Source organism: Lactuca virosa, chromosome 4 (assembly GCF_052849685.1).
Source record: "Lactuca virosa cultivar CGN04683 chromosome 4, Lactuca_virosa_CGN04683_v6, whole genome shotgun sequence".
Lineage (NCBI taxonomy): Eukaryota > Viridiplantae > Streptophyta > Magnoliopsida > Asterales > Asteraceae > Lactuca > Lactuca virosa.
The window spans coordinates 296,913,058-296,921,492 of record NC_136429.1 but is presented as its reverse complement, the minus strand read 5'-3'; positions in this window follow the sequence as shown (position 1 = coordinate 296,921,492).

The following is an 8,435-nucleotide window of genomic DNA, read 5'->3' as shown; positions in this document are numbered from 1 at the left end:
CCTTCAGTATGACTGGTATACCCCTCTTGCCTGCAGTCTATCCGAGCCGCCCTGTGGTCTCCTGGCCTTCAGCACACTGCATGATCGCCTCAACCCAACACACCATCACATATCAACATATACCATATCAACCCTAGCTAGCATATACAGACCGTCATACAGATCTAACAAATCACTAAGCATATCATCATCCTATATACCAGTATACAGATCTAACAGATCACTACAACATACAATCATATGATAAACCAAGATAACAATCTAAAGGTCCGAATTTGGTGTCGTCGACCCGAAACTACAGTAAGTAAAACTCACCTCGCAAACTAAACAAAACTGAGGAGGTCCGACTCCGAATCTCAGCTCTCTAAACGATACCTATTTCCACCAAGTGACCAATTCCATCAAAATCCCAAAATACCCTCGAGCTCAACTTGGTCAAAGTCATAGTCAAAGTCAACTGGTCAAACCCAGTAAGTCAACTGAGTTAACCCAACCGAGTCAATTCAACAAGGCTGACCTAGTGCGAGTGCGCAGGGCATACTCTGGAGGTACGATTAGTGTACGCGAAGCCTCACACTTGACTGCTGATTAGGGTGATTGACCCAGTACGCGGGGCGTACTCCTATGTACATGGGGCATACCCTCGTTGCCCTCAAACTCTATTAAGTGCTTAATGGCTTAAACACTCAAGTCTATATTTCAAATCTATGGTCCAAATGCACTACAGAGTCATAAAGTTTCAAACTTTATGACTTTACAAGCCCAAAAAGTGCTTAGCACAAGGTCTTAATCTATTAAGACCTTCTACAAGATGCATGAAGCAAATCTAACAATTAGTACCTCATTTTTATGGCTTAGGACCCCTTCTACGGTATGAAAGTATAGCTCAAAATGACAAGAACAAACCATGTACAAGATGGGACTTATGGGACCAAAAGTAACATAAAAACACCCAAAAATAGGATCTAACAATTAAGTCATCAAGGTATGAACTTTATACCTTTTGGAGCTTCTCAAGAAGGTAAAGATCCAAGATCCATAAGCTTGCTTCTACACCAAGGCTCCTCAATCTATCTACTTTCCTTCTTCAACACACCAAGAACACACACTTAAGCTCATAACACACACTCAAACGGCGAGGGTTTGCAAAATCGTCTCAAAGGAAATGGAGGCTGAAGAGGTGAGGGAAAATGAGGCTTAATGTTGCTTAAATACCACCCAAACCCTAAAAATCAGGGTTATCCTCCTAAAGCTAGTACGCCCCACGTATATAGGTATACACTCAACATACACACATGTACGCATGGCGTACTCCTCCTGCCTTAATTACGAAATTTACACTAGGGCTTTAAAGTGCACTTTCTTGGACTTAAGGACCAAAATGACATGAAATAAAATTATAGGGATCACGTTAGAAGTACCTGAATACCGGGATGTTACAATTATCCCCCACTTGGTCTAGACTTCGTCCTCGAAGTCTGTTGTGACGAATAGCTCTAGATAATGCTCCTGCATCTCAGTCTCCGACTCCCAGGTCCACTCGGAGCCTCTCCGCTGCTGCTATTGTACCTGTACCAAAGGTACATCCTTGTCGCGTAAGACCTTGATCTTGCTTTCTAGGATAGCTACTGGCTTCTCAGCATAGTTAAGGCGCTCATCAACCTAAATATCATCCAAGGAAACCACTACATCCTCATCCAATACGCACATTTATAGCTGCGAAACGTGGAAAGTGTTGTGAATTTGACTGAGCTCCTCAGAAAGATCCAATCTGTAAGTAACCTTGCCAACCCTGGAAATCACCCGAAATGGCCCAATATACCGGGGACCTAATTTCCCCCTCTTCCTGAAGCGTATTACACCTTTCCAAGGTGAGACCTTGAGTAATACCTTGTCGCCGACCTGCAACTCCAACTCAGAGCGGCGTCGGTCGACATAACTCTTCTGCCGACTTTAAGCGGTCTGTATTCTCTGAATGATCTGCTAAATGAGATCCTTAGTCTGAAGGACCACTTCAGTCCGGTCCATAACCCTGTGACCAACCTCACCCCAAGAAAACGGGGTACGACACCTCTGCCTATACAAGAGCTTGAAAGGCGGAGCACCAATGCTAGAGTGATAACTATTGTTGTAGGAGAACTCCACAAGAAGCAGGTAGGTGTCCCAGCTCCCATCAATCGATAACACAGGCCCACAACATATCTTCAAGGGTTTGTATTGTCCACTCACTCCGTCCATCAGTTTGCGATTGATAAGCAGTGCTGAAGTGTAGCCTCGTGCCCAGTTCCTCATGGAACTTCTGCCAAAAACGGGAGGTGAACTGAACATCACGGTCTGAAACAATGAAGACCGGAACCCATGGCGAACATACACATCGACCAACTTTCCGGTCGAAGATCTCTCACGGATAGCCAAAAAGTGAGCACTCTTGGTCAATCGATCCACGATGACCCAGATAGCATCAAAACCCTTTGCCGCCTACGGCAACTTGGTGATGCATCTCTTAACATACCAGGCTATCTGCCTCTTCATACACAGCCACCAATAGCTCAATCTCAAATCTTGATACATCTTGGTGGCCCCCGAATGAATAGGAAAAAGAGACATATCAGCCTCCTCCAGCACAATCTGCCTGATCCCACTAGAATATGGGACCCATACCCGACCACATCGGGTCAATAATCCTCGACTATCCGTGACAAATCTGTCAATCTCACCTCTGATCCTCTCTTTCTTCCAGTTCTCTTTTTGAACTCCCTCGACTTGAGCCTCCCTGATCAAACCCAAAAGTGGAGAATCAACCGATATCCTCATACACGTCATCCTATCTGAAGACCCCATTGACTTGCGGCTCAATGCATGCGCTACCACATTTGCTTTTCCCCGGATGGTAAAGGATCTCGCACTCATAATCGTTGACTACGTCCAGCCACATGCGCTCCCTCATGTTCAGGTTTGGCTGGTCCATGATATGCCTCAAACTCTTGTGATCTATGTAGATAATACAACGGGCCCCATAAAATTAGTGTCTCCAAATATTGAGGGAAAAAACCATTGCCCCCAACTCCAGATCATGAATGGGATATCGCGTCTCGTGCGGCTTCAGCTACCGCAAAGCATAAGCAATCATCCACGGAATCTTCAATTCCCTCCTGGAGGGTTAATACCGGGGCCTCGCATAATCTCTGCCAAAGAGTCTCAAATGCCGACTGATTCTCAGGGCCCCATCGGGAATCCACCCCCTTAACGGTCGGACGAGTGAGGGGTACCACAATCTTGGAGAAATTCAGAATAAATATCCGATAGTACCCTGCTAAAACCAAGAAGCTCTTGATATCGGAGGTTGATTTCAGAACCTCTCACTACATCACAGCCTCAATCTAGGCCGGATCGACAAAAATCCCATTCTTGTTAACGAGGTGCCCAAGGAACTGGACCACTCGTAGCCAAAACTCCCACTTTGAGAACTTAACATATAGCCGTTCTCCCCTCAAAACCCCAAGAAGCTCTCTAAGATGCTCCTCATGCTGCTCTCTGGTCTTGGAATACGCCAAGATATTATCAATAAATACAATAACGGAACGATCAAGCATCAACCTGCATAACCAATTCATCAAATCTATAAACACCGCATGCGCATTGGTGATTACAAATGGCACCACCACGAACACGTAATGCCCATAACGAGTCTGGAATGCGGTCTTCTCTACGTCCTCCTCTCCCACTCTGATATGATGATACCCATACCTCAGATCTGTCTTCGAGAACCAAGATGCACCCTGCAGCTGATCAAAGATGTCGTCAATCCACGGAAGGGGATAATGGTTCTTCACCGTTAATTTGTTGAACTCCAGGTACTCAATGTACATCCGGTGTGAACCGCCCTTCTTCTTGATGAACAATATCGACGCTCCCCATGGAGAGCTGCTCGGTCTAATGAACGGCTTGCCTAGAAGCTCCTGCATATAAGGAGGTGCTAATCGGTACGACGCCTTGGAAATCGGGGCCACACCTGGCACAAGGTCGATCCTGAACTCGACCAAACTCTTAGGAGGCACACCGGGTAACTCATCCGGAAACACATGTCCAAATTCCCTAACAACCGAGACCTCTGAAACTGAAATTAGATCCCCAACACGAGTATCCACCACATAAGCGAAGTAGCCCGCACACCGATGCTGAATATACTGACGATCCCTGGCCGCTGAACAAAACCCTGAACCCAACCTAGTGCCTTCTCCATCGATAACCAGTTCTCCCCCTACTTGGAGTTCGAACTACCACTTGATGTCCCTCAAAATCAATCATGAAACCAAATCGGATCAGCGAATTCATACCCACAATCACGCAAACATCCCCCATGGGAATAGGGATCAGATCGATCGAATAAGACACCCCGAAGATCTCCAATACATAAGCCTGATACATTGATGACGTAGAAACCCCGTGTTCGTTGCCGGTAGAAACTCACAATGGACACTCTAACTACCTAATAGGCATATCAAACTCCTTACTGAAAGATCGAGATATAAAAGACCGACTCGCACCCGAGTCAAACAACACAAGAGCAGGTAAGAAGTTCACTAGGAAGATACCTATCAAAGGCATATATATATATATATATATATATATATATATATATATATATATATATATATATATAAGCATGACACAAAACATAATCAACAAAAATAATGAATAGATACATACCAGTCACAACATCTGGAGCTGCTCTGGCCTCCTCGACAGTGAGCTAAAAAGCATGACCTCGAACCATCGGGGGGCTCCAACCTCCCCTGGCGCCCATCGGTGATCCTCAAAGTAGATGACACTGGGGCCTGCGCCGGCTTGGCGGTGAGCAATGGACAGTTGACCTTCACATGGCCAACCTGATCACAATGATAGCAGATCTTTGTACTCTGAGCTGGGGCCAGCTGACGGAAATCCCTCGCATAGTGCCTCTCATTGCCACATTTGTGGCACACACTTCCTAATCGATAGGCCTCTTCATGAACCTTGCCGCATTTCCCACAAGTGCGGCCCCTCTGCCCTCCAGATCTAGAATCAACGACCTTGAACCGCTTCGGTGCTGGCTGCAATTACGCCGGGACGGTCTCTGCTCCCTCGTCTGCAGTTCTATCTCAATCTCACACCTTCGGGCAGTCTCCTTCATCTCCAACAAAGTATCATAACACAGGGTTGAAACAAACTGCCTGATGTTCGTCTTGAGCATGCTCAGGTAACGGGTCATCTGAGCCTGCTCAGAAGCAAACTCATGACAAAACTGTTGGATTAGGTGTCTAAGCCCATAACTATAATTGATATGTACTTGAATTGATAGTAGCACATACCTTTTGGGTTGCCTTCATACTAGCAACTAGACAGGATGACCTATTGAGAAAGAGGAAGAATTTATTATTTGATTAATAAATTGAAATGAATGATTTAATAATGTATTATGGAAATAAAATATTTATTATAATTCATATTATTTATTTATATTTAATCAGAAATTAATTTGGATTAATTTTGGGATTAAAGGAATTAATTAAAAGTACAGGGGCCGTTTGGCAATTTATTGATAGTTGTGGATTTGGGCTCTAGAACCCTCCTAGATGGGTTCACGAAATCTTCTAGGAAGACCCTAGAAATTTCATCCAAGGGCCTCTTAGATGTAGTTCTTGGGCTGCTTCGGCCTTAAGCTAAGGAATTAGGGTTTCCTTAGCTTTGGCTCTAAGCTAACACAACTATATAAAGGGTTGTACCCCTCCTGATTTCGGCCACTTGATTCCTTAGAGGAATAGCTGAAAATCTCAAGCCTCCTCCTTCTATCATATCTCATCCTCTTGCTAAGTGTGTTTGTAAACCATTAGAGGCGCGAAAGTTGTGGTGCTTGCTACCAAAGGTTATTCAAGAAGGAATTAAAGATTGTTTACAATAACAATCTTAAAGGTTAGTATTTCTTATTCTTATGAGTCAATTAGTTAATAGAAACGTTTTATAACCTAGGGTTCATAGTATGTTCCTTTACTTGAAAGACATAGATCCAACTAGGTTGCATGTGCCCTAATTTATTTGAATTGTTTGAATAATTTTCCGCTTAGTGCATTGTGTTGTAACCTCTAAAACCCATCAAAAACATGGCCCTCTCTGTGAACATCCTAGTGATCTCCATCACCGACTTAGTCCCCTACCTCAGGTCCAAAAACTCCTGGGCCAACCTCTCACGCTCCACCCGCGACATGTATGTAGTACGGAACATCTCCGAGAACTGCTCCCGAGACACAACAACTCTATGCTCAGAAGAATACGACCCTGTAACAATTCTCCACTAATCCTTCACTCCGGACCTCAGAAGGTTAAGAGTGCACTTGACCTTCTGGTCAGCTGGACAAGAGCAGGTGAAAAAGCATCCTTTAATGTCAGATAACCTCTTCATGGCTATGATCGGGTCCTGAACTCCATCAAAAGTCAGGGGCTTCATATTGTCGAAGTCCCAATATTGAAAAACCTGCCCAACACCAATCCCTGCAGCCGTGACGGCTGCGATGGCTATAGCAGTAGCAGTCTCACACAAAGCATCATATCTGTCATCAAAGAACTCAACCATCGCAGTCTTAATAGACCCTAATAACTCCATAATCTACCCCCAGACAATGGTAACCACCTCTTCGTGGATAATCTCCCTGATACAATCCTTTATCACTGCTGGTCCACCCTGGCTGCCAACTCTTGATCCTGACCCGGATCTTGTCTCAAAGCATCGCATCATCAATCATACTGAAAATAAATCGGGGATATATCAGATAACACACATATCATATTAGGGGAACCAACTCCCAACAAAGCCCTAGGGGTTGTGCCTTCCGTGTTACACAAACGAGTCTTATGATTTCAGTAGTATGGGCCCATACTACCTTCCACACCTCCGTATTTGTCTCAGAGGATCATCGCAACAACCCTAACAATACATACTAGCATACTCATTCACTCAATCTTCACTCTCTAGAGGAAGGCTAAACATCACGAGACGGATCGGCTAACCCCACACAAATCATCCATGAAATTTCCACCAACCCTACAACGCTTGTGTATGCTAATCATACATAACACTGGACCATATAGAAAGTCGAATATTTTAATCCTATCCTAAGCCCTTTATCAAACAAGAACAAGAAATAAGGCCAAACGAAATATTATAAGGCTATAGAAACTTAGTTATGTATAACCATGATGCATCCACTAAGAAACTACAGTAATGATGTCAATTTCATATAAAGAAGGATCCTAGGCTATCAGGCATCATGTATTCAGGCAACTCTATCATGCAATTCCTGAAGATCCCTAGCCTATCACTAGCATGCTGTTTTAACATATCACAATATGAAATAACAATGTGGTAATTTGGGGTCTACTTACTGGCTCTGGCTGATCGTACACACCACATCGTCTTTCATTATAGAAAAACTACTTTGAAAATCATTTTTAAATTTTTTTCCTTAGTTTGAGACTGGATTCACATGAGTGTTCCTCCAATTCACTCAAAATAAGGCTCTGAAACCAACTTCTAACATCCACAAAAATCATGAAAAATTTAAACTTTTAAAAACTAACCCAAGATCATAAGTTGTTTACAACATAGTTTTCAAAACATGTTGAATATCAGAGTTTCCCAAAATCATAAGTCCAAAACATGAGGATGTGTATGGTCACGCCTTTGCCTCCTGCGTCCTCTGAAGTACTTGAAACATAACCCAAAACTATAAGCCAACGCTTAGTGAGTTCCCCCAAAGTACCAACAAAACACATAATCATAATAATAACAACAAACATCATGCATACAAAACCTTCAATATGACTGGACCGCCTCACCGGGCCTGCAACCGGTCTGGACCATTCTCCAGGCCTTCGGACTGACTGGTACGCCCCTCTGGCCTGCAGTCTATCCGGTCCACCCTGGGTCTCTTGGCCTTTAGCATGTAGCAGGACCGTCTCAACCCAACACATGGTCATCTATCCACATATACCATATCAACCCTAGCGAGCATATATAGACCGTCATACAGATCTAACAGATCACTAAGCATAACATCATCCTATATACCAGGATAAGAATCTAACAGATCACTACAACATACAATCATACGATAAACCAGGATAACAATCCAAAGGTCCGACTTTGGTTCCGTCGACACGAAAGTACAGTGAGGAAAACTCACCTCGCAAACTAAACAAAACTAATGACGTCTAACTCTAAATCTCAGTTCTCTAACCGATATCTATTTCCACCAAGTGACAAGTTCCATCTAAATCCCAAAATACCCAAAATACCCTCGAGGTCAACTTAGTCAAACCTGGTCAAAGTCAAAGTCAAATTCAGATGGTCCAATCCACTAAGTCAACTGAGTCAACCCAAGCAAGTCAACTCAACTGAG